This window comes from Dermacentor variabilis, chromosome 1 (genome assembly GCF_050947875.1).
Source record: "Dermacentor variabilis isolate Ectoservices chromosome 1, ASM5094787v1, whole genome shotgun sequence".
Taxonomy (NCBI): Eukaryota; Metazoa; Arthropoda; class Arachnida; order Ixodida; family Ixodidae; genus Dermacentor; species Dermacentor variabilis.
The window spans coordinates 33004704-33025925 of NC_134568.1; the positions used below are offsets into that span (position 1 = coordinate 33004704).

Here is a 21222-nt window from a genome sequence, read left to right on the forward strand (position 1 = left end):
TTGGTACATGACACAATGAAAGACATACAAAACACTAATATCGCTTTACATGTAAAAGATGCGAGCGCTGCACTGGCCAGCTCACACCAAAGGATTAAAAGCGTTGCAGTTTGGCGAGGTCATCTATTAATGGGAGCCATTCCGGCTGTTCTTTTTGAGCCTTAAACACATCTATTACATAAGACACATTTTCAATAAAATACTCTCGTACAGGGAGGATAGTTTCATCTGCATGCCTGAACGCCATTCGATTTTTCCATATACTGTGTAAGCTGATAAGCATAAACATATCCCACGGCACTTCGTCTCCGCTACCTACTGATAGAAATCTTATGCCGTAAGGTGATATTGGAAGCTGCTTTTTTAAAGTTCGTTGCAAGACGTCCCAGTGAAATACAGCGTCTGTGCAGTGAAGGAACATGTGATCTATAGTCTCCGGTTTTCTGCAGATTAGACAGTTTGTGGACCATGGGACAAATATTCCTTTCTCTTATAGCCATGGTTTCATGGGCAGTGTGCCAGTGTGCAGCTTAAAGAAGAATGATTTCATTGAGGGCCGCACCGACATCTTTTTCACTCTCTTCGGTACATTCCCTTCAGAGCCAACACAGTATATGGAACGGTACAAAGGTATAGGCAACATAGTGTCAATAAGGTCTTTATAAAGTTGTTTCCTTCTAACATCAGCAAGATACTGTGCAGAAAAGCGAACTTTCAAACACTGAAAAGCGCGCACAACCTCCCAAAGAAAGCCCCGCACCCGTACGCGTTTCACAGGGCTGGATGATACAACATATTCAGGCAGTGCCTCTTTCAACCAAATTTGCATTACCGTGCGCAGGAAAGCATCTTTTTGGTCTCGGAGAAACATAAATCTTGACACAAGTTGCCTAAGAAACAAATGAGCCAAACCTAGGCCACCCTTTCCCACGGACAGAAAGAGATTTGTGCGACTTGTCCTCTGCCAACTCGACCCCCAAATGAACACTGCGAAAACTCGGTGCAATCTTTGGACGCTGGTCCGTGACATACACAGTGCCTGGAGCACATACCATACCTTGGCCACTAGAAAGAGGTTACATACTGTGGCCCGGGCAAAAATTGAAAGATCGCGGCCACCCCATTTGTGCGTACATTCCCGTGTGCGCTCAGTTTCCGCTTCCCAATACTTTGCAGGTTCTCGATAGTGGGCCACCCCATTTGTGCGTACATTCCCGTGTGCGCTCAGTTTCCGCTTCCCAATACTTTGCAGGTTCTCGATAGTGGGCCACCCCATTTGTGCGTACATTCCCGTGTGCGCTCAGTTTCCGCTTCCCAATACTTTGCAGGTTCTCGATAGCGGTCTAGCGGTACTCCCAAGTATTTGACAGGTGACGTTGCCCACTGAACGCTCTCAGACATTTCAGGCGCATAATCCCATTTTCCGTGCGAGAAACCAAAACACTTTTCCCAGTTTATCACACTTCCGGAGGCTTTGCAAAACCTAACCGCGTCCTTCACCACTTCAGTCAGACTTTCCCTATCTTCGCAAAAAATGGCGATATCATCCGCATACGCAAGTACTTTAACTTCAGTGGACAACATCGTGAAGCCACGCACTTTTTCGTTTGATATTATTTTCAGGCAAAAAGGTTCGAGATACAGTGCAAACAACAATGGAGACAATGGGAACCCTTGCCTCACGGAAGAACGAACAGCGATACTTTCACTCAGTTGCTTATTAACAATAAGGTTTGCCGTACAACCAGCATATGCCATTTTGACGCCTTCCAAGAGCACTCGGCCGACATTCACGTGTTCGAGGATACAAAACAGAATATGGTGGTTGACGCGGTCAAAGACCTTTTCCATGTCCAGTTGCAACATGGCTACACGTTTATCAAATGCATCGCAGCATTCTAATATGCTCCGTGCTACGTGAATATTTGTCGTTATCGTACGTCCTTTAATCCCGCACGTTTGGTGCTGGCCTACGATAGCTTTTATTACATTCTGCAACCTTCTGCCCAGAACCTTCATGAATATCTTATAGTCCACATTCGTGAGACTTATGGGCCGATACCCTCTGACTGACAATCTCTTAACCGGATCTTCATTCTTCGGAACTAGGACGATGTGACTTCTTCGGAAGGACGGAGGCATCATCTGCTTTTCGTATGTTTCTTGAATTACGCTGTGTAGAATATGCGCCATGTCCGACTTAAACGCTTTGTAAAAAGCTGCGCCCAGCCCGTCGGCACCAGGTGATTTGCCGGAGCTTAACTCGTCGATTGCGCGCTCTACTTCCGCTGCACTAATCGATGCCTCGAGCCCCAGCTTGACTTCATCCTCTAAGATAGGCATCAGTGCCAAAAACTCCGCCGCGAGGCCTTCTTAAACACGTGACTCGTGACCCAGTAGTCCTTCGTAATAATCAACAAACGCACGTTAAATAGTGTTAGAGTCACGAGCCATTTCGCCCTTGTACTCTATCGCTTTTATCTCGTTCTTTACTGCATATCTTTTTTCGTAGCACAGGGACCGCTTTGTCGGCGTCTCGCCAAACCACAACCGTTCTGCACGTGCGCGTATGACCGCTCCTTTATATTTCTCTTTATCCATCAGTTCTAACTTATTTTTTTTTTATTTCTTTTTCGTACTGGCCCGGCTGAGCACTTTCCAACCTCAGCAGCAAATCTAAGCGGCTCTGAAATTCTTTTTCGTCTGCCTTGTCGCTTTGGCGCAGCGCACTCGCTCTTTCTATAGCGATCATTTTTATTTCTTCTTTAAAATGTTCCCATTTTCTAATAATGTCCCTCTGATCACCAGTTTGCAAACAGTGCATTTTTTCTTTTACTGTGAACACAAAACGTTCATCCCCAAGAAGCCTTACATTAAATTTCCATAGTTCCCAGTTGAACTTCGACCTTTTGGTCTTCGTTCCTATTGTAAACATTACTATGCAATGATCGCTGAACGCCACGTTTTTAATCAAGTAGTCACTGCACATTGGGACCAGGCCAGCAGACGCATAAACCCTGTCAAGTCTTGCATGACTTGCTTGTTGGAAATGTGCGAACTGCAGACGGGCGCCTTCTGACAGAGCACTCCCGACGTCTTCCAAATTGTGCTCCAGGACAATTCCATTCAGAACTAACGAGCTCTGGTTTCGAATGGTCGCGTTAGTAACTCTGTCTTCGGGCATGCATACACAGTTGAAGTCACCCATCATAATAATGTATCTAGGAGACTTCAGAGAGGGCTGGACCATTTCGAAGAAAGCTTTGCGCTCATTTCCCTTATTTGGGGCATACACACACATTACGCGCCACTGCAAATCAAGATACGAAAAATCACACATCACAAAACGCCCGGTGTTGAAAACTGTAACAGATTCTTCAATAACACCTAAAGAATTTCGAATTAAAATGGCACACCCTCCCGACGTACCAACAGAATGACACACGCATACATTGTAACGGCTTCTAAAAGGCTCAACCATGCCGTTCGTCTGAGCTTCACTTTCCACCTTGATCTCTTGCACTGCCACTACGTCCACATCGTTCTCAAGCAGGAGGCGACTTAATTGATACTGACGTCGCCTCGCTGCCAGTCCCCTTACATTAAACGTGGCAAATTTAAGTGCTGCTTCTATTCTGCCTGCCATGTGCGCGACAAATTAAATAGGCCGAACGGCTTCGTGCTCACATTCAGCCTTAATACACCGAGAAGTGAAGCTCAGCAATTTTCCCTTCTCAAGAGTTCTCGAGCCCACCCAAGAGGCGTGCTCGCTTTCTGCAGCAGGCTGGCGCAGCCTCAGCGCGCTGGTCGTCGTAGTCCCGTTGTGGGTCGCCTCTCGTCCCTTGTCAAGCCAGAAGGGAGCCATGGTTGCTACGTGTTGCGTACTCCAGGGTAGCGTACCGTACTGCTGCCGAGAAGTAGCGACGCCTGCCTATCGAAGCTCGACCGACATTACTTATTGGGTAGCGTGGCGTTGTCGGCGGGCTGCAGGCATCCGGTAGATCATGGCGACCAAGCAGTGGCGAGACGATTTGCTAGTGCGAAACTTGCACGGTTTATTCAAAGGTAGTTGAAAGAAAATAAGGAAAGCATGAAGTATGAAGTCTCAAGTAAGAAGTATATCAAAGTACATTTCGGAGCCCCTTAAATACCCAGGTAGCACACAAAGTCTTGAAAACGTCGTATTAAGGGATTCAACGTCTGAAACGGATTTTTGACCAAAATCGACGCATCAAAGACGTTCCAAACAAGATAGCTTAAAAACGAGGGGTGAATACGTTTTGATAACGTTGGAAGCCAGACAGCTTAAAAACGAGGGGTGAATACGTTTTGCAAACGACTCAAAACGCCACCGCCACGCCACGGCGCGTCAGCCTCTTTAGCGGCTTCTACAATATTCAACAACCCATCAACGCGATCCAACCTTGCGCAAAATGGCGATACCGTCGTCAAATCATGTGACCAAGGTGGCCACGTGATTCGTGATGCCGGGCAGCCGGGCGAGCCGGGGCATAGTCGCGTCGTCATGGCGTCGTCAAGTCACCGCACTCGCATTGCGCTGTGGTGTGTTTGCGGCTGTTCTGAACGTGCTGCCGCTGCCCTTTGCTATGTAAGTGTTGCAGTGTTTTGCTGTCAAGAAAACGATATTCTGTGATCAGTTTGGGTTGTGCGATATGTTTGTGTGGTTTTAATTTGGAAATCAGTAGTGTTTTCAATTGTTATTTGATCAAGGCGGCCACGTTATTCGTGAAGCCGGGCATAGTTACGTTATCGAACTCGCATGGCACTATGGTCTGTTTGCGACTGTTCTGAATGTGCTGCCGCTGCCCTTTGTCATGTAAGTGTTGCAGTGCTTTGCTGTCAAGAAAACGACATTCTGTGATTAGTTTGGGTTGTGCGATCTGTTTGAGCCGGGCATAATAACGTTATCGCACTTGCATTGCGCTGTGGTATGATAGCGGCTGTTCTGAATGTGCTGCCGCTGCCCTTTGTCATGTAAGTGTTGCAGGGTTTTGCCGTCAAGAAAACGACGTTCTGTGATTAGTTTGGGTTGTGCGATCTGTTTGTGTAGATTAATTTGGAAATCAGTAGTGTTTTCAATTGGAGGGCGCGGAGTGGAGGGCACTAATCAGCTCTTCAAGTTCACTGTCATGTTATGTGAGGCGCCTTTTCACTGACGCTGTAATTAAGGCGATGGAGAGCGCGTTCCGTCCTCGCAGTCGTGGCCGAGTGGTTAAGGCGATGGACTTGAAATCCATTGGGTTGTACCCGCGTAGGTTCGAATCCTGCCGACTGCGTGCACTGATTTTTGTCTTTTGTTTCGACGTAACTACGAAAGTGAGCTGCGGAAAGAGAGCGCGTTCCGTCGTCGCAGTCGTGGCCGAGTGGTTAAGGCGATGGACTTGAAATGCATTACCCAGGTAGCACACAAAGTCATGAAAACGTCGTATTAAGGGATTCAACGTCTGAAAAGGATTTTTGACCAAAATCGACGCATCAAAGACGTTCCAAACAAGATAGCTTAAAAACGAGGGGTGAATACGTTTTGATAACGTTGGAAGCCAGACAGCTTAAAAACGAGGGGTGAATACGTTTTGCAAACGACTCAAAACGCCACCGCCACGCCACGGCGCGTCAGCCTCTTTAGCGGCTTCTACAATATTCAACAACCCATCAACGCGATCCAACCTTGCGCAAGGTGGCGATACCGTCGTCAAATCATGTGACCAAAGTGGCCACGTGATTCGTGATGCCGGGCAGCCGGGCGAGCCGGGCATAGTCGCGTCGTCATGGCGTCGTCGCGTCACCGCACTCGCATTGCGCTGTGGTGTGTTTGCGGTTGTTCTGAATGTGCTGCCGCTGCCCTTCGCTATGTAAGTATTGCAGTGTTTTGCTGTCAAGAAAATGATATTCTGTGATCAGTTTGGGTTGTGCGATATGTTTGTGTGGTTTTAATTTGGAAATCAGTAGTGTTTTCAATTGTTATGTGACCAAGGCGGCCACGTTATTCGTGAAGCCGGACATAGTTGCGATATCGCACTTGCATTGCGCTGTGGTATGATAGCGGCTGTTCTGAATGTGCTGCCGCTGCCCTTTGTCATGTAAGTGTTGCAGGGTTTTGCCGTCAAGAAAACGACGTTCTGTGATTAGTTTGGGTTGTGCGATCTGTTTCTGTAGTTTAATTTGGAAATCAGTAGTGTATTCAATTGGAGGGCGCGGAGTGGAGGGCACTAATCAGCTCTTCAAGTTCATTGTCATGTTATGTGAGGCGCATTTTCACTGACGCTGTAATTAAGGCGTTAAGGGCAGTATAAGGACGAAAGTTAGAGGGACGAAATAGTGCCTGTGTGTCCCTAGCGTCGGGGTCGGCCGCTATGCGTGATCCTAACAAGAAAGCACTTTGCAGAATGCGAAGAAATGCGGCAAAATTTCTGTCTGTGCGCACCTTGCCGATCTCCGCAATAGAGCCGTCATCGTGGTATTTTAGTCTCCCGTTTAGCAAGAGTGTTGCAGACAAGGGAACTGGTTCAAACAGGCTTTTTTTTAATGATTCAGTACTATATAGTGCGGTATCCCAAAAGGTGAGGTCAAGTGCTCGCCCTATTTTCTTCCCTCGCGCTACAGCGCACTGACAGAATTTTGCGTGCACCATACCGTGCTCTTATCGTTTGCGCTTCAGGTTCTCGATTGTGTTTTCGCCCCCTTTACCCACGTGATGGGTATTTCATGGTATTACCGGGTACCACATGTGTCCATATATTGTGTCCAATATATGAAACAGCTAAATTCGATTTTATTTGACGCCTCAAATGGTAGTAATGTATTGAGTCCCTTGTAGCTTTGTGCTTGTTATCAATTTTACTATTTGGCGAATGGATACAGCATGTACGCTGCATAACTCGCTTGTGGATACTGCATACGTGAGTCGAGTATGCCCTTGGTATAAAATAACTTGTATGCTTTAGGTAGTACGATTGTTTGCAGTTTGGGACATGTGTCGGAATGTACGCTGTGCGCCCTTCGCGCTTTACGGCGCCCTGCCGAGTTCGTGCGGGTGCCATGTGTGCGCATGGAGTTCGCGAAGCGCTCTCACAGTTTATATATATATATATATATATATATATATATATATATATATATATATATATATATATATATATATATATATATATATATATATACATGTGTTCTGTTCGCGCGCTTCGCACAACAGGGCATGTCGCAGTTCTTCGTACTTGTGCAACACATTTTCCTAGCGTACGTCTGTGCATTATTTGATACCGGTTTAGCCGCTATCCAGTCCGTTACAAATCGAATTTCTCGGTCGTGATTGGCTCCTCTGCACAAGCTACGAGAGTGAGCCAGTCGCATCGATAATTTCGATCCGGATCAGGCTTGATCACGATCGAGAGTGGTCGTGTGACACCGGTTTTACACATGGCTCCCACATAGGGAACACTTTAAGTTCAATGCTGCTGAGTGAAGAGCAAGTGCATATATATGCCAGTGGTGGTATGTGGGCAAGTCTTTCTGGTGAAGCCAATACTTGTGCATTCAAAACATTTCAATTACCAGCGTAGTGCATCAATGTGTCTACTTCGACAAAATGGAGCACCAGTGCAGATATCTGAGCATACCTGTCCAGGGCAGCAAGTATGTCTACATTGGAACTACTACCAGCATGTGCGGCAGTTCTATTTCCAGCAGCGGGACTGCACAATAATCAGTAGGGTGCTCTCAAGCTGTTTATCTATGAAGCTCTGCCTGGACTGTGTGCCAAATATTTTTGGACGTGAAAGTGGGGGTGAATTGGTAAACATCAGTGGAACTGTGCCTGGACTTTGTGGCAAATGTTTTTGGATGTGAAAGTGTGAGTGAACTGGCAAAGAATTTGCTCTGGGCTACATGTGTTAAACGTTTTTCTCATTCAGAGTGCTTTTTTTTACTTTAGGAGACTGGAGATGTGCGCAAAGTGTAACATGTCAGTGTGCTAATTAATGTATTTGCTGGTTTGCAAATTATTCGTTGCAACTTAATTTTTGCCAGAGAGGTACAACTTTGCCTCTTGTAAAGGGCTTTTTAGATAAAACACTTAATATTTATTATGACCATTGCTTCCTTTGTTACACAAATGCAGCTTCCAGTGCATTCCAGTTTATTTCCATGTTTATGTAAGTTTCTAATATGAGGCTTGCATATTCATTTCTCACGTTCTGGAGTGGCAAGATGCAGCATTACTGTCTCATCGTTCGCTGTACTACAGTAGTGTTCACTTGTTACACTTGTTACACTTTAAGTATTCTGTACTAATTTCACTTTATTGCTTTTTTGTTGTATGGTAATTTTTCTCGCCATTAGCTTCTTTGATATATCCTAAAGGCAATATTTCCAATTTTGCATTGTTCCCATTTTTTTAATTTCTGTCACAGGATTGTTTTATGATGGTATGCGGTGGTATTTCTTTTTGTGCTCTTTTCAAGCTTCTAGATGATTGGTAACATTGCTTGGAGGCAGTTAGCATCCAATTCATACTCTTGCATTTTTCAGTCTACTTCTTCCATTCGTTCCGATGTGACTTCTGCATAACTCTAGTCCATCTAATAGCACGCGCACTTTACTATGATAAATTAGACACTTTGGTACACTCCAGGTTTTTCTGTTCATTTTTGTATGTGTACTTGGAATTTTGTTTATGTGCTAGTGAATGTTCACTTTCGAGTTCATTACGAATCCTTTCTGCGACTTTTGTCATTGTTGATGTACTTTTACTTCTATTTGCATTTCTCACACAGTTTGTTTGAACCTTGCATAAGCATTACATTTTAACGTTTAGAAATTGGTTACGAATAGTTTTGGCAAAGGGATTACTTGTGTCTTTCCCAATCCTATTTCTAGACCAGCTTTTCGAATACGTCTTGCAGACCTGTTCTAGATCGTCTCAAGAAAGTAATTAAGCCGGACATTAGCAGAGATATACGACGTTTTCCCGCCGAAGTTCTCTCATTCGTGTCTTCCTTAACCCGTTTTTATCGTCTTGGATAAACGCTACGAAAACGTTACGTATCTCTTTTGTGCTACCTGGGTAGCTTTCTACAAGTGTGGGCGGGATCTTGCTTCCATTGATGACACGTGACAGGCACGGAGAGAGGGCCCCTCCTCCTGCAATACCAAGCACGGGAGGAGAGGTCGATCCTCTCAGCGACAAATCCTGTCGGGTGAATGACCCCTCAGCGACAAATCCTGTCGGGTGAATGACCCCTCCGGTGCACGTGGGCTCCGGTCCAGCGAAGGTCGGGTGAATGACCCCTCCGGTGCACGTGGGCTACGGTTCAGAGAAGGTCGGGTGAATGACCCCTCCGGTGCACGTGGGCTCCGGTTCAGAGAAGGTCGGGTGAATGACCTGTCACCACGTGGTGTCAGACGCCAACCCTAACATACGTCGGTGTAGCCTTTGCCGGCTTTTTGTTCGGCGGGATGTTGGGCTTCGGGCGAAACGTCGGCCGGCGCTGCCCTCCCGATTTGGGGGGTGGTTCGTCGATACTCTCAGAAGGATGCTGAACCTCTTCGACACAGGCCTTGTCGTGTGTCCTATTTGCTGGAGCACTACTCATGCTTGGTTGGACGACGTCCAAGCCTTCTCCCTCCTCTTGAGGTTTTCCATGCGCTGCTTCCGTAGCAGTACTTGTGCTTAGTTCCGCTGCATCAATCTTCGGGGCTACAACAGCCTGCTTCGACCCAGTGGTCTGGTCTTCAGTCTGTGTCGCTGCCACGCCCCCCTTGACGTCGTTAGGCGCTGCCTGCGGCGTATTCTTTTCTGTAGTTCTCGCTGCCTCCTCGGATTCGTCCGCATCCATGAGAAGTTCGTAGTCGTCTTCTCCTCTCATGTGCCCTGTGACATTTGCGTACGTTTTGACGCACTGCGATTGGTCATGGCCGAAGCGACGGCACTGACTGCAACGGGGAACTTTGCATTCACGTCTGACGTGTCCTGAGGTATGGCACCTTAGGCAAAGCGGGGCTCTTCCAGGAACCACAACGAGGGCCTGCTCCCCAGCAATGCATAGCTGGTGAGGCAGGTCATCAATTGTAACTCCAGGCGTCAACTTTAAGAACACACAACGCGTTGACGAACCTTTGTCCTTGACTCCCAGAACGCGCCAGCGTTCCTTGGCGACTTCCGTCGCCGTTCCGTAAGGTGCAAACGCTGTTCGCACTTCTTCGCCTTGCACGTTGTACAAAATCCAGTGGCTCTGCATCCTCACGTCCTGGTCATCCGGATCAATGACAATTCACCATCGTTCTTTAACAGTCACTTCACGGGCTGAAAGCAGCTTCTTCATTCCTTCAACACTCTTGAACGTGATAGCCCAGATGTGATTCATTTGGTACGCCCCCAAGGCGGCAACCTCGGGGAGCAGTGCCAAACGAACCAGTGCGACGCGAAAGTCCTCGACCTTGTAGGGCCTTGCTCTGACGTCGGTGTGCAAAAACAGCGTATTTACAACAATTCCACCTGTTGGTAGCCGCGGCAAAATAACTTCATAATCCTGGTCACTCGAGCAAGCAAACCTGTTTCCACGGCCAAGCTGGGCCGCTGATACCGCTCCGTTGGAGCACATGATGCGCACGTCCGTCACGCTCGGTGGCCGGAAGTGGAATCCACTAGGCCACGACTGCGAGGACGGAACACGCGCTCCTTCCGCAGCTCACTTCCGTAGTTATGTCGAAACAAAAGACAAAAATCAGCGCGCGCAGTCGGCAGGATTCGAACCTACGCGGGTACAACCCAATGGATTTCAAGTCCATCGCCTTAACCACTCGGCCACGACTGCGAGGACGGAACGCGCTCTCTTTCCGCAGCTCGCTTTCGTAGTTATGTCGAAACAAAAGACAAAAATCAGTGCACGCAGTCGGCAGGATTCGAACCTACGCGGGTACAACCCAATGAATTTCAAGTCCATCACCTTAACCACTCGGCCACGACTGCGAGGACGGAACACGCTCTCCTTCCGCAGCTCACTTCCGTAGTTATGTCAAAACAAAAGACAAAAATCAGTGCACGCAGTCGGTAGGATTCGAACCTACGCGGGTACAACCCAATGGATTTCAAGTCCATCGCCTTAACCACTCGGCCACGACTGCGAGGACGGAACGCGCTCTCCTTCCGCAGCTCTCTTTCGTAGTTATGTCGAAACAAAAGACAAAAATCCGTGCACGCAGTCGGCGGGATTCGAACCTACGCGGGTACAACCCAATGGATTTCAAGTCCATCGCCTTAACCACTCGGCCACGACTGCGAGGACGGAACGCGCTCTCCTTCCGCAGCTCACTTTCGTAGTTATGTCGAAACAAAAGACAAAAATCGGTGCGCGCAGTCGGCAGGATTCGAACCTACGCGGGTACAACCCAATGGATTTCAAGTCCATCACCTTAACCACTCGGCCACGACTGCGAGGACGGAACACGCTCTCCTTCCGCAGCTCACTTCCGTAGTTATGTCGAAACAAAAGACAAAAATAAGTGCACGCAGTCGGCAGGATTCGAACCTACGCGGGTACAACCCAATGGATTTCAAGTCCATCGCCTTAACCACTCGGCCACGACTGCGAGGACGGAACACGCTCTCCTTCCGCAGCTCACTTCCGTAGTTATGTCGAAACAAAAGACAAAAATAAGTGCACGCAGTCGGCAGGATTCGAACCTACGCGGGTACAACCCAATGGATTTCAAGTCCATCGCCTTAACCACTCGGCCACGACTGCGAGGACGGAACGCGCTCTCCTTCCGCAGCTCTCTTTCGTAGTTATGTCAAAACAAAAGACAAAAATCAGTGCACGCAGTCGGCAGGATTCGAACCTACGCGGGTACAACCCAATGGATTTCAAGTCCATCGCCTTAACCACTCGGCCACGACTGCGAGGACGGAACGCGCTCTCCTTCCGCAGCTCTCTTTCGTAGTTATGTCAAAACAAAAGACAAAAATCAGTGCACGCAGTCGGTAGGATTCGAACCTACGCGGGTACAACCCAATGGATTTCAAGTCCATCGCCTTAACCACTCGGCCACGACTGCGAGGACGGAACGCGCTCTCCTTCCGCAGCTCTCTTTCGTAGTTATGTCGAAACAAAAGACAAAAATCAGTGCACGCAGTCGGCGGGATTCGAACCTACGCGGGTACAACCCAATGGATTTCAAGTCCATCGCCTTAACCACTCGGCCACGACTGCGAGGACGGAACGCGCTCTCCTTCCGCAGCTCACTTTCGTAGTTATGTCGAAACAAAAGACAAAAATCGGTGCGCGCAGTCGGCAGGATTCGAACCTACGCGGGTACAACCCAATGGATTTCAAGTCCATCACCTTAACCACTCGGCCACGACTGCGAGGACGGAACACGCTCTCCTTCCGCAGCTCACTTCCGTAGTTATGTCGAAACAAAAGACAAAAATAAGTGCACGCAGTCGGCAGGATTCGAACCTACGCGGGTACAACCCAATGGATTTCAAGTCCATCGCCTTAACCACTCGGCCACGACTGCGAGGACGGAACGCGCTCTCCTTCCGCAGCTCACTTTCGTAGTTATGTCGAAACAAAAGACAAAAATCTGTGCGCGCAGTCGGCAGGATTCGAACCTACGCGGGTACAACCCAATGAATTTCAAGTCCATCACCTTAACCACTCGGCCACGACTTTTTTTTTTTTTCTTTATTGCCAGTCCTCGACATAACACAACACAAATTCCTAAATGATATAAACAAAGACCAAAGAAGCAAAAAGGGATGAATACACAAACGGAACAAGGAACAGTAATATTTACATTCGCTGCCGTCCGCTACTGTGGCACGACGTTGTCGGATTAAAATTCCTTTAGTGCTGTAAGGGGTTCAACCCTCGACAGCCACTCAGGAACAGGCTGTTGCATCTTGATCACTTCCACATACCGTTGCATGGATTCACAAAAGTAAAGACGCGCCGGTCGGGCATCCGGGTCACAATGGTAACCCGCCATTCTTGCGCGCCATAAACTGTGGAGGCCCGTAAGCATGATCAGGTCGTACGGGAAACCTTCGTCGTCATATACTGGCAGAAACCTGATTCCGTGGGGATCTATAGGTAGCTCCTTTTTTAGAGTCCTTTGTAGCACGTCCCAGAAAAAGACCCCTTCCCAACAGTGGATGAAGACGTGATCTATGCTTTCTGTTTTTTTACATATAAGGCAGTGGGTTCCCCATGGCATGTAGAACCCACGTTGTTCAAGGAAGATTTTAACAGGTACAGTACCAGTGTGTAATTTAAAAAAGAACGATTTAGTGGCTGGTTGAACTGGCATCTTCTTCACCCTTTTCAATACATCTAGGCCTGGGCCTCCACTGTACGGGGCTCTGTACATAGGTACCAGCAAAACACTGTCACATAAATCACGATATAACTTTTTCCGTTTTACACTCCACAAATATGCACTTGAAAAACGAACACGCAAAAAGGAAACACTCTGAACTATTTCCCGAAAGAAACCACGGACTGGTCCTGGCATTATTTCCGTACCTACAACGAATTCGGGAAGTGATCTTGACAGCCTCATTTGGATCACCGTGCGCAGAAATGGGTCGTTTGTATCTCGAAAGAAGGAGAATCTATTCACCAGTTGACGCAAGAAGAGGTGCGCCAACCCCAGACCACCATCCTTCACGCGCCGGAAGAGATAATCTCGGCTACATCGCTCCCAGCTCGATGCTCACACGAATACAGCGAACACGCGGTGCAGTTTCTGCACATTAATACGAGAGCACTGTAGTACCTGCATTACGTACCAGATCTTTGTCACGAGAAACATGTTGCACGCTGTAGCTCTCGCGAATATTGACAAGTAACAGGCATTCCATCGGTCGGCTTTTTCTTTTATTTGTTTTGTCCGCTCCTTCCAGTACTCGCTACTGTCCTTGTAGGCATCAAGGGGTGCTCCAAGGTACTTAACTGGCGTCGTGACCCAGTTTACGTTCGAAAAGTGGTCTGGTGTAGACGCCCATCTTCCATGCCAAAACCCCAAACATTTCTGCCAGTTAACGTAGCTGTTAGTGACGTTACCAAACTTTTTGACGATATTAACAGTATTCAATACACTTTGTTTGTCCTTACAGCACACATCCACATCGTCAGCGTATGCCAGTAGCTTCACTTCTGCTGATTGAAGACTAAACCCCTTAATACATTCATTTTCAATGATGGCCAGACATAGCGTTTCTATGTAGACACAAAACAGGAGTGGACTGAGTGGACAACCCTGGCGAACGGAGCGCTTCACGTTAATGGGGGCCCCCAACATCTGATTAATTATAAGTCTGGTATAGCAGCTCCGGTACGCCATGGTCACCCCTTCAGCGATTATGTGGCCAAAATTAACGTGTTCAAGGATGGTAAGCAATATGTCGTGAGAAACACAATCAAACGCCTTCTCCAAGTCTAGCTGGAGGATGGCTACTGCGTCGCACATGGCGTCGCAACACTCCAGCACACACTTCATTTTATGGATGTTAGTGAAAATGGTTCTTCCACGAATACCACACGTCTGGTGTGGGCCGACTACTTCCTGAATAACTGACTGGACCCGTCGTGCCAACACCTTCATCAATATTTTGTAGTCACAGTTAGTAAGCGCTATGGGTCTGTAGGAGGAAAGTTGCTTGAGCTTTTCGGTCTCTTCTGTTTTCGGTATTAGTACTGTATGGGACTGGCCAAAGGATGGTGGAAGTATTTTCAGTTCATATGCTTCATTGAAAACTGCTGTTAAGATAGGAGCTAGGTGGCTTTTGAACGATTTGAACCATGCGGCACAAAGACCGTCTGGACCTGGCGACTTCCCAGGATTCAGGTCTTCGATGGCTTTCATCACTTCATGTTCTGTTAATGGTCGTTCTAAGGTTTCTTTAACCTCACTCGACAGCTGTGGGATTCGTTGCAAAAATAATTTCTTGAAATCGTGCATGTTGACAGGCCTGAATGTAAAAAGTTCTTTGTAATGCTCAAAGAAAGCACGCCCTATATTATTGTTATCCGTTAATACCACCCCTTCATATTCGATAGCCTCAATCTGCTTACGTCTCGAGTGCTTTTTTTCTAACCCCAGTGCTCTTTTCGTTGGCGTTTCCCCGCATGATAGCCTTTCTGCTCTGGCGCGCACTAGCGCACCTCGGAAGCGATCTTCGTCGAATACCTCGAGCTTCTTCTTAACGGCGCGCATATCTTGTTGATAGGCGCCAGGTTGCATGCATTCAAGCTTCGCAAATTTTTCTAGCAATGTTGTTAAATCCTTTTCTCTGGCCTTTTGTTCATATCGCAGTACGCTACTTCTTTCGATTGCCTTCAATTTAATGCTTTGCTTCAGCAACTCCCATTCCTCACCAAATTTCGTAGAACTGTCTGTTCCAAAAGAATTCAGAGCAGCCACTACATTTTCGTTAAAAGTTTCATCCCGTAACAGCTCTGCATTCAATTTCCACAGTTCCCAGACGAACTTTTTTCGTTCTTTCTTGCTGCCCACCGTGCATTTTACCAGGCAGTGGTCAGAATATGATATGGCCGTAACTGTGTAGCACTGGCATTTTTCAACTAAATCATATGAAAGATAGATACGGTCTAAGCGTGCGTGACTTGTGCCCTGAAAGTGAGTAGCTTACGTCTCCGTGACCGCGAAAACATTCTGCGATATCTTCTAATTCGAATTCGTGTGTGATCTGCGCCAGGATATCACTACTTCTGTCACAAACCACGCGACGCGTAGACCTATCCTCAGCTTTCAATACGCAGTTGAAGTCGCCTACACAGGCTATCATTTTTTGCACATGTAAATGATGCTTTAAACTCAAAAAGAAATTTGCCCTCTCTTGCACAGTATTAGGCGCATAAATGCAAAACACGCGCCATTGGACATTACAATAGCTGAAGTCACAAAAGACAAGTCGACCAGAACTACAGGAGAAGTAACCATCTATAACAAGACCAGGGAGCTTCCTCACGAACAGCACACACCCTGCCGAAGTCCCTAAGGCGTGGCTCACTACCGTATAGTAGTTATACGTGAACCTTAGCACCATGCTCCCGGTCTCCTCCTCGCCGTCTACCTTGGTTTCTTGCACGGCTAAAACGTCGAGGTCGTGGTCCACTAGTAGTCTGTAAACCTGACTCTGTTTCCTTTTGGCGGCCAGACCTCGAACGTTTAGCGTGCCGAGGCTAAGCGACGGGTTGGTAGCCATTATTGGTGAAAACCGGAGGGGAGAAGGCCCGGAGCATGGTGCTCACCTTAACGTCTAGCTGACCGCTAGACGCCTCCGTGGCCATCCGGCGGCCGTCGCCCGGGTTCCTCTTTGGTCGGCTTCGGGGTAAGCCTACGGTCAGTCTCCAGGTTCGGCTTGGGCTTGAGGGTGGAGCGCCTTCCAGGTAGCGTCTTAGCGGGTGGTGCCTCGGAGTCACCGCCGGCCTTTCCGTCGACTTTCTCCTCGTGCTGCAGGGATCTCTTGACCGGTGCCGAGACGGATTCGACGCGGGCGCTAGCAGGGGTCGCGTTGTCGTCCGCCTCTGCCTGCGTTGCATCCGTAGCTGGCTGGTGGCTCTCATTTTCATGCGGGGCCGTCTTCACGCTCTCGACTGTAGCTGCTGGTTCTTTGGGGGGAGGGATATTCCTTCCTCCTTCGGCTTGCTTGGTCGTCACGCCGGTTTCTGCCGCCACTTTGCCGTTTCCAGCTCCCGTGGCCGCTTCCTCCGCCTCGGTCACGTCCATTACATGGTCTAACGTCGACGGCTCGCTCTCCGCCGAACCCGCGGCTACTGCGTACGAACGCACACAGTCCGCGTCGTTGTGTCCAAAAAGCCTGCACCGCGAGCAACGGGGAACCTTGCATTCACGACGAACGTGGCCAGAGCCCCGGCAGCGCAGGCACTGCATGGGACGTCCTGGGGCTACCACCAGCGCAAGCTCGCCGGCGACGCGGATCTGGTGGGGCAGGTCGTCGACTTTCATTCCTGCCTTCAGCTGCAGCAGCACTGCTCGGGTCGTCGAGCCTTTGTCGGAAACGCCATCCACTCGCCAGCGCTCCCGGGTCACTTCCGTCACCTTGCCGAAGGAGGCCAGCGCGGTCTTGACGTCTTCGTCGTCCACCCCATGCAGAAGCCAGTGGATACGAAGCTTCACCTGTTGTTCCTTGGGGTCGATGACCAGGCAGCGACGCCCCTTCACCTGCAGCTCCTTCAGGGCCGCCAGCTTTTCGGCAGCCTCGGCTGTCTTCATCGTCACCGCCCATACATGGTTGATTTGGTATGCTCCAAGGGCGACGACGCCAGAGAGCATACCAACAGCTTGAAGCGCGTCTCGAAAATCTTCTACACGAAACGGGCGAACACGAGCGTCGCCGTGCAAAAAAACTGTGTTCAAAACAATACGTCCTGTAGGTAGGCGAGGCAAAATTATCTGGTAATCTTTATCTTCTTCCGTCGAAAGCCTGTTGCCGCGGCTAACAGCCGCATATGCCGCTCCATTGGAGCCCATGATCCCGCGATCCGTTCAGCTCGGGAGCCGGAAGCAGAATGTCGGCCACGACTGCGAGGACAGAACGCGCTCTCTTTCCGCAGCTCACTTTCGTAGTTACGTCGAAACAAAAGACAAAAATCAGTGCACGCAGTCGGCAGGATTCGAACCTATACGCGGGTACAACCCAATGGATTTCAAGTCCATCGCCTTAACCACTCGGCCACGACTGCGAGGACGGAACGCGCTCTCCATCCGCAGCTCACTTCCGTAGTTATGTCAAAACAAAAGACAAAAATCAGTGCACGCAGTCGGCAGGATTCGAACCTACGCGGGTACAACCCAATGGATTTCAAGTCCATCGCCTTAACCACTCGGCCACGACTGCGAGGACGGAACGCGCTCTCCTTCCGCAGCTCACTTTCGTAGTTATGTCGAAACAAAAGACAAAAATCAGTGCACGCAGTCGGTAGGATTCGAACCTACGCGGGTACAACCCAATGGATTTCAAGTCCATCACCTTAACCACTCGGCCACGACTGCGAGGACGGAACGCGCTCTCCTTCCGCAGCTCACTTTCGTAGTTATGTCGAAACAAAAGACAAAAATCAGTGCGCGCAGTCGGCAGGATTCGAACCTACGCGGGTACAACCCAATGGATTTCAAGTCCATCGCCTTAACCACTCGGCCACGACTGCGACGACGGAACGCGCTCTCTTTCCGCAGCTCACTTTCGTAGTTACGTCGAAACAAAAGACAAAAATCAGTGCACGCAGTCGGCAGGATTCGAACCTACGCGGGTACAACCCAATGGATTTCAAGTCCATCGCCTTAACCACTCGGCCACGACTGCGAGGACGGAACGCGCTCTCCATCGCCTTAATTACAGCGTCAGTGAAAAGGCGCCTCACATAACATGACAGTGAACTTGAAGAGCTGATTAGTGCCCTCCACTCCGCGCCCTCCAATTGAAAACACTACTGATTTCCAAATTAATCTACACAAACAGATCGCACAACCCAAACTAATCACAGAACGTCGTTTTCTTGACGGCAAAACCCTGCAACACTTACATGACAAAGGGCAGCGGCAGCACATTCAGAACAGCCGCTATCATACCACAGCGCAATGCAAGTGCGATAACGTTATTATGCCCGGCTCAAACAGATCGCACAACCCAAACTAATCACAGAATGTCGTTTTCTTGACAGCAAAGCACTGCAACACTTACATGACAAAGGGCAGCGGCAGCACATTCAGAACAGTCGCAAACAGACCATAGTGCCATGCGAGTTCGATAACGTAACTATGCCCGGCTTCACGAATAACGTGGCCGCCTTGATCAAATAACAATTGAAAACACTACTGATTTCCAAATTAAAACCACACAAACATATCGCACAACCCAAACTGATCACAGAATATCGTTTTCTTGACAGCAAAACACTGCAACACTTACATAGCAAAGGGCAGCGGCAGCACGTTCAGAACAGCCGCAAACACACCACAGCGCAATGCGAGTGCGGTGACTTGACGACGCCATGACGACGCGACTATGCCCCGGCTCGCCCGGCTGCCCGGCATCACGAATCACGTGGCCACCTTGGTCACATGATTTGACGACGGTATCGCCATTTTGCGCAAGGTTGGATCGCGTTGATGGGTTGTTGAATATTGTAGAAGCCGCTAAAGAGGCTGACGCGCCGTGGCGTGGCGGTGGCGTTTTGAGTCGTTTGCAAAACGTATTCACCCCTCGTTTTTAAGCTGTCTGGCTTCCAACGTTATCAAAACGTATTCACCCCTCGTTTTTAAGCTATCTTGTTTGGAACGTCTTTGATGCGTCGATTTTGGTCAAAAATCCTTTTCAGACGTTCAATCCCTTAATACGACGTTTTCATGACTTTGTGTGCTACCTGGGTAATGCATTTCAAGTCCATCGCCTTAACCACTCGGCCACGACTTTTTATTTTTTCTTCATTGTCGGTTTACAATACATACAAATATGAACAAAACACTGCGATAATAAAATTAAGAGCGTCTGCCAGTCTGAGGCTGACGCGAGGTATTTAAGGTCACTTCATAGATGCCAGCTCATCTAATACTGAAATCGAGTCATTGTCCTTGTTTCTTGCCTTGTACACTTCCCGCATGAGGACCATGCTCTCAATAAAGTTTTTCCCTTGAAGACTGTTTTCCATAGACTGTGTAGACACAATAACATGAACATATCATGAGGGACTCCATCATCATTTGATGTAGGGAGAAAGCGGATTCCGTACGGCGTCACCAGTAGCTCCTTTTTTAAAGTTTGTTGCAAAATTTCCCACAAAAATACTGCGTATGGGCAGTCCAGGAACATGTGCTCTATTGTTTCTGGTTTTCTGCATATTAAACAGTTGACTCACCATGCTACAAACAAGCCTTTTTGTTCGAGCCATGGCTTAACAGGTAACGTTTCGCTGTGAAGTTGAAAGAAAAAGAACTTGGCTGACGAGCGCACCGGCATCCGCTTTTCCCTTTTTAACACATTTCCTCCATTTTCTATACAAAACTTGGTCCTATATATAGGTGTACGCGGCAATGTGTCGACAACATCTTTGTAGAGCGTCTTTCGCTTAACACAGCTTAAATACTCTAAAGAAAAACGCGTCACAAGAATTGGTACGCTCATACAACTTCACGCAGAAAGCCTTTGATAGTTGTTCTCGCTAGTTGTGTTGACACTATATAATTTGGTAAAGCGTCACTCAGACGCTCCTGAAACACAGTTAATAAAAATACATTTTGTTGATCGCGCAAGAACATAAAACGTGAAACCACTTGCTTCAAGAACAAGTGAGCTAGGTCCTGGCCGCCTCGTTTAACCGATGTGAACAAATTGGTGCAATTGGTACGTTCCCACACAGATCCCCAGATAAATACGGCGAATTCCCGGTGCAGTTTTTGTATGCTCGTTCTTGATGCGCATTTGGCCTGTAGCACGAACCAAATCTTGGCGACGAGAAAGAGGTTGCATACGGTTGCTCTCGCGAACATGGAAAGGTCCCTCCCACCAAACTGTTTTGTTTCTTCCTTCACTTCTGTGCATTGCTCTTTCCAGTACTCTTTCGTGTCCCGAAAATGCTGTACCGGTACACCGAGGCACCTCATAGGGGTATAGTCGTCCACTGTACACTTTCCATTTCACTGGGAAAGTGTTCCCAAACCCCGTGGAATATTCCTGCTGATTTTCCCCAATTAACGACACTTCCTGACATTATACAAAAAATTTTGGCCGCTTCAACCACTTCAATAACGCTTTCCTTATCACGGCATAACACTGCTACGTCGTCTGCGTATGCTAGTATCTTTAGTTCACTCGCGCCCACCCGATAACCTACGATTTCAATACACAAAAGTACCTTTAAACAAAATGGCTCTAGATATAATGCAAAAAGCAAAGGTGACAAACAGCAACCTTGTCTCAAAGAAGATTTGAGTTGTATATTTTCCGATAATGTATTACTAATTTTATTCTTAGAAACTATTTGATCATAACACATTTTAACACCTAATTACGTACATCCAACGTTGACATGTTCAAGTATAAGAAAAAGGATCTTATGCGCCACCCTATCGAATGCCTTTTCCAGGTCCAACTGTAATATTGCCACCTTCTCTGAAAAGGCATCACAACACTCAAGGACCGTCCGTGCCACATGAATG

At 48.1% G+C, this 21222-nt stretch overlaps 19 non-coding genes across 19 annotated transcripts; 1 reads left to right on the forward strand and 18 right to left on the reverse strand.

Annotated features, from left to right (window-relative positions):
- Nucleotides 1-5215: 5215 nt before the first annotated feature.
- On the forward strand, nucleotides 5216-5297 carry TRNAS-UGA (transfer RNA serine (anticodon UGA)). The gene has a single exon. It is a non-coding gene; the product is annotated as a tRNA-Ser (tRNA).
- Nucleotides 5298-10750: 5453 nt separating this feature from the next.
- On the reverse strand, nucleotides 10751-10832 carry TRNAS-UGA (transfer RNA serine (anticodon UGA)). Its single transcript has one exon. It is a non-coding gene; the product is annotated as a tRNA-Ser (tRNA).
- Nucleotides 10833-10905: 73 nt separating this feature from the next.
- TRNAS-UGA (transfer RNA serine (anticodon UGA)) lies at nucleotides 10906-10987 on the reverse strand. Its single transcript has one exon. It is a non-coding gene; the product is annotated as a tRNA-Ser (tRNA).
- Nucleotides 10988-11060: 73 nt separating this feature from the next.
- On the reverse strand, nucleotides 11061-11142 carry TRNAS-UGA (transfer RNA serine (anticodon UGA)). Its single transcript has one exon. It is a non-coding gene; the product is annotated as a tRNA-Ser (tRNA).
- Nucleotides 11143-11215: 73 nt separating this feature from the next.
- On the reverse strand, nucleotides 11216-11297 carry TRNAS-UGA (transfer RNA serine (anticodon UGA)). The gene has a single exon. It is a non-coding gene; the product is annotated as a tRNA-Ser (tRNA).
- Nucleotides 11298-11370: 73 nt separating this feature from the next.
- Nucleotides 11371-11452, reverse strand: TRNAS-UGA (transfer RNA serine (anticodon UGA)). Its single transcript has one exon. It is a non-coding gene; the product is annotated as a tRNA-Ser (tRNA).
- Nucleotides 11453-11525: 73 nt separating this feature from the next.
- Nucleotides 11526-11607, reverse strand: TRNAS-UGA (transfer RNA serine (anticodon UGA)). Its single transcript has one exon. It is a non-coding gene; the product is annotated as a tRNA-Ser (tRNA).
- Nucleotides 11608-11680: 73 nt separating this feature from the next.
- TRNAS-UGA (transfer RNA serine (anticodon UGA)) lies at nucleotides 11681-11762 on the reverse strand. The gene has a single exon. It is a non-coding gene; the product is annotated as a tRNA-Ser (tRNA).
- A 73-nt stretch (nucleotides 11763-11835) lies between these two features.
- TRNAS-UGA (transfer RNA serine (anticodon UGA)) lies at nucleotides 11836-11917 on the reverse strand. Its single transcript has one exon. It is a non-coding gene; the product is annotated as a tRNA-Ser (tRNA).
- A 73-nt stretch (nucleotides 11918-11990) lies between these two features.
- On the reverse strand, nucleotides 11991-12072 carry TRNAS-UGA (transfer RNA serine (anticodon UGA)). Its single transcript has one exon. It is a non-coding gene; the product is annotated as a tRNA-Ser (tRNA).
- A 73-nt stretch (nucleotides 12073-12145) lies between these two features.
- TRNAS-UGA (transfer RNA serine (anticodon UGA)) lies at nucleotides 12146-12227 on the reverse strand. Its single transcript has one exon. It is a non-coding gene; the product is annotated as a tRNA-Ser (tRNA).
- A 73-nt stretch (nucleotides 12228-12300) lies between these two features.
- On the reverse strand, nucleotides 12301-12382 carry TRNAS-UGA (transfer RNA serine (anticodon UGA)). The gene has a single exon. It is a non-coding gene; the product is annotated as a tRNA-Ser (tRNA).
- Nucleotides 12383-12455: 73 nt separating this feature from the next.
- Nucleotides 12456-12537, reverse strand: TRNAS-UGA (transfer RNA serine (anticodon UGA)). Its single transcript has one exon. It is a non-coding gene; the product is annotated as a tRNA-Ser (tRNA).
- Nucleotides 12538-12610: 73 nt separating this feature from the next.
- On the reverse strand, nucleotides 12611-12692 carry TRNAS-UGA (transfer RNA serine (anticodon UGA)). Its single transcript has one exon. It is a non-coding gene; the product is annotated as a tRNA-Ser (tRNA).
- A 4974-nt stretch (nucleotides 12693-17666) lies between these two features.
- On the reverse strand, nucleotides 17667-17750 carry TRNAS-UGA (transfer RNA serine (anticodon UGA)). The gene has a single exon. It is a non-coding gene; the product is annotated as a tRNA-Ser (tRNA).
- A 73-nt stretch (nucleotides 17751-17823) lies between these two features.
- Nucleotides 17824-17905, reverse strand: TRNAS-UGA (transfer RNA serine (anticodon UGA)). The gene has a single exon. It is a non-coding gene; the product is annotated as a tRNA-Ser (tRNA).
- Nucleotides 17906-17978: 73 nt separating this feature from the next.
- On the reverse strand, nucleotides 17979-18060 carry TRNAS-UGA (transfer RNA serine (anticodon UGA)). The gene has a single exon. It is a non-coding gene; the product is annotated as a tRNA-Ser (tRNA).
- A 73-nt stretch (nucleotides 18061-18133) lies between these two features.
- TRNAS-UGA (transfer RNA serine (anticodon UGA)) lies at nucleotides 18134-18215 on the reverse strand. Its single transcript has one exon. It is a non-coding gene; the product is annotated as a tRNA-Ser (tRNA).
- Nucleotides 18216-18288: 73 nt separating this feature from the next.
- Nucleotides 18289-18370, reverse strand: TRNAS-UGA (transfer RNA serine (anticodon UGA)). The gene has a single exon. It is a non-coding gene; the product is annotated as a tRNA-Ser (tRNA).
- Nucleotides 18371-21222: the final 2852 nt, after the last annotated feature.